The sequence below is a fragment of the Drosophila persimilis genome, unplaced genomic scaffold (genome assembly GCF_003286085.1).
Source record: "Drosophila persimilis strain 14011-0111.01,24,50 unplaced genomic scaffold, DperRS2 tig00001275-arrow-arrow-pilon, whole genome shotgun sequence".
In the NCBI taxonomy this organism is placed as follows: Eukaryota; Metazoa; Arthropoda; class Insecta; order Diptera; family Drosophilidae; genus Drosophila; species Drosophila persimilis.
The window spans coordinates 197,669-201,213 of NW_020825452.1; the positions used below are offsets into that span (position 1 = coordinate 197,669).

The 3,545-nt window shown below is 50.8% G+C and overlaps 1 long non-coding RNA gene across 1 annotated transcript; it reads right to left on the reverse strand.

Annotated features, from left to right (window-relative positions):
- Positions 1-2,538: 2,538 nt before the first annotated feature.
- LOC113566929 lies at positions 2,539-3,161 on the reverse strand. The gene is made up of 3 exons (XR_003409277.1): positions 3,013-3,161; positions 2,838-2,951; positions 2,539-2,769 (listed from the first exon to the last, which is right to left on the reverse strand). It is a non-coding gene; the product is annotated as an uncharacterized LOC113566929 (long non-coding RNA).
- Positions 3,162-3,545: the final 384 nt, after the last annotated feature.

The following is a 3,545-nucleotide window of genomic DNA, read 5'->3' on the forward strand; positions in this document are numbered from 1 at the left end:
ATTCGATTAGAGCCCGAAGAGGCGCGTGTGGAGGGGGGTCTGGTTGATCATGCCCCATGTATGCGGAGCAGATCCTCAGTGAGCGCTCCTGGCCTTCGAGGCTCACTGCAGTGTGGTCTTCATTGCTGAAATTTGGGAGCAAAAATAAGTGCAACTCTCTTTTTGCAAGAATGCAGGTACGAATTTTACCTGCGGTTTCAGCTACATATAGCTTGTAGTCAGAAGTCCTCAGACCGGAGACCCTGTTTCCGAGGATCCAGGGCTCCTGAATGAGGACTATGTCGGCCCCACCCTTGGCCAGGTGGAGCAGTAGAGCAGGGCATGCTGCCTTACAATGGTGGAGGTTTATCTGCAGGATCGTCAGTGACATTCCTGAGTCTCACCTCCACCATTGTTGCTTCTAGATCGCTGTCGGGGGAATCTGGCTCCTCCCCGACAACGATATGGCTGAGACCTCTGGCTAGGTCGCACTCGTCGAACGCGTAGTCGTCCAGGATGTCGTCCGACATCATGGACGCCGCATCCGACGCCGGGTTGTTTTCCTCGCACGAGGCCCCCTCTTTCGGGATCTTCGGCAGCTCCGGGTCTGGCTCGACCTCCGCTTGCCTGCCCTTGCGATCCGACTTATAGGTGGTAATGGTGACCTTTTTGTATCCGTAGTCGACCACACCGTCCGTTTTGGCGAGGGGCTCTAGCGACTCCTCATTTAGGACGAGGCTAATCTGGCGCCTCTGCCCCTGGATGTCCTCTACCTTGGCCACCTTCCAATCGGCTGTGGGAAGGTGGGGGTTGCAGACCTGCAGAAGCCTGAGGATTTTCTCAGGTTCTGCAGGTTTTGCCGATACCCATGCTCTGGCTCTCGGGCGGCTGGGAACATCCTCCCATCTCACGGCCTCCAGTTTCGCCCCTGGGTAGACCTCTTTCAGTGCAGCCACCGCCTTCATGTAGAGGGCCGCATAGCGAGCGTCTTGGCAGGCGATGGCTTTCACCTTGCCTTGATGCCACCCTGCGTCCTCACACTTTGGCGGTGGTCCGCCGTTCTCCTCCAGTTCCAGCAGGAACCGGTCCTGGAGCTCGTTCTCCACCAGGTGCCACTTATCGCGGGGGACATGGCCGTCCTCGGCGCCCCTGTCCAGGACACCGATCAGGGTCTTGCCCCTCGCCACCTCAGCGAACGACCGGTTCGTGAGGTGGGTCTTCACTCGCTTGGCTTGCTGGGCTTGACCTGGCTGATTTGCGGGGTCCTCCGCTGAGCGTTGCCGCTTGTTGGGGGCTTTGGCTGCGCCAATTCCGGCTTTGGCTGGCTGGAACAGAGGAAGGATTGAGCAGGCCCACAGCCTCTGCTCCTTTCCTTCGGCTGACGCCTTGAAATTCGGGTCTTCGTTGGACAGGATGAAGGCCGCTCGTCTCCTGGCCTGGTACGACGGCTTTCCTCCCCGTGGTGCAGAGACGCTGCCCGCCGGGGGTCCCAAGGGTTCTTCGGTCCCGGTGCGCTTACCAGCCGCGATTACGCTCTGCTTGGCAGCCACCCCGGTATCCGCTTCGCCCTTGGAGCCACCCGACTTGGAAGGACCCAATTGGCTTTTCGGGCCCCCCCTCGCTGCGGCTGCTGCCTGAAGACGGTGGACCGACTCAGTGCAGAGGGATTGGCTTGTCCCTCCGGTACTTTAAGAGGAGTACCGAGCTCCTTTGCGGCTTTGTTTGTTTTTATATGTTTATTATTATTTGGCATAGTTATTCCCACGAGTAGGCGGGAAGGGGATGGTCACCCGAGGCATAGCCCGCTTGCCCCGGGAAGCCTGATTTAAACTGGAGGTCGGCAGGTATCCAGAGTCCGCATATTAGCGACCGGGCACCCCCCCGGCCATGCATCCCTCGGCATATAACAGTGTCACCTTGGATTGGGGTAATTTCACTGAGAGTTTTCTTCTCTCCGCCCGACTACCATTCGGCAGCATCCTAGCAGAGACATGACCGTGCTAGGACCTGTTTCCAGCCGCCCTCACAGGGAGAGTATACTCGCACTTCCACCGGTGTGCACAGTTACGGCGGGTGACGGTTCGCTCGCAACCCTCTGTGTCCTAGGGGGGTGTGAGACGCAGACCGCACCGGGTATTACTAACCGGAGCGGCTGCGCCTCAGTTCCGAGTTCACAGTTGTGCGAGCCGACCCGTCATCCGTTTGTCCCCCTGTAGCACCCGATGACTGACGGCCATCGGACTAAGAAGAAAAAAATTTTGTGCATAACCATAAATAAAATTGCATTTCCATTTACTTTTAACGTTTCTTGGGTTCAGCTTCAGAATCAGGAGCAGGAACCGGGGCCAGAACTCTCCATTTGGTCAATTGGCAATTATCCCTGACAATGGCACAGCAGAGGCGCGTCGCATCCATCCCAGGACACTGAACGAGTGTTGGACATTATCCAGCGAATTCTCTGGGAAAAGAAACCTGCGCCATGCCCCAACATGATTCGTATGATAAGCACTTGTACCTGGTTGCATATAATTATCCCTGAAATAACCACACACCTCTATGTTTCATTTTGTATAAAAATATATAATTCTCAAGTTTATCAAAATATATTAACTTCATTGTCCTTTATTTCCTTTGAACTAGAGATATGCCGACATGCTTTCGAACAGTAGGAGCACAAGCACCTCGAGCTCTGCTGATACTATTGAAGAGATACGTTCAAGATACGCTCACTTCGAAGATCCTGACCCCAGACCCCTAACCCGATCCGATATCAGGAGGAAATGTGTTTACCTGTTTGAATAGTCAGCGCATTAGTCTAATCGTAAATTAAGTTTATATTTTTCTTCAATAAAACGAACCTGTAGTTTTTTGTGTTGACTGTTACTAAACTATTTTGTGTGCACCAGATCTACACTTGAATTGTGTTAGTCGCTTAAATTGATGGGGTCGTGTGTCGTGTGAAATGTGCGGACCTGTTGGATGGCGAATTATTTGTTTCAACATAAAGTTCAAATTTTGTTTAATAATACTAACCTGTAGTTTCGTGTTCAGTCTTTACGTATTACGAGTATATGTCGTATGTCAGATGTACCAGTAGAACGATTGAGAGATTGGACGATTGACAGAACAGATGACTCTTTCCCGCCTGTGTATGTGGCCTGTAGGAATATGCACACATGTACAAACACGTGTAAGTTTACTTTATGCTTAACTTTAGTAAAAAAAAAACGAATCACTTTATGCTTAAACTTATTTGAATAAATTAATCCAAAATAAATATTTCTAAAAAATTTAAATTTTATTTTTGTGTGTTTAACTCCGGACGCTCCGAACTATACTGATATTTTTTCAGCAGTGTCATATGACATCGAATTTGACATTTGGGGTTTTTGGGGGCATGGATTGCTTGTTTCAGTTTTTTGTGAACTTTGCGTTGACTCGTTTTTGACAATTTTTTGACATCCCTAAACTCTCAATTTGTGCTTCCGTACTTTGTTTTAGATGACTGACCTTGATAAACCGTATTTGATTATCCACTATAAAATGTCATATGAAGTCAGCGCGGA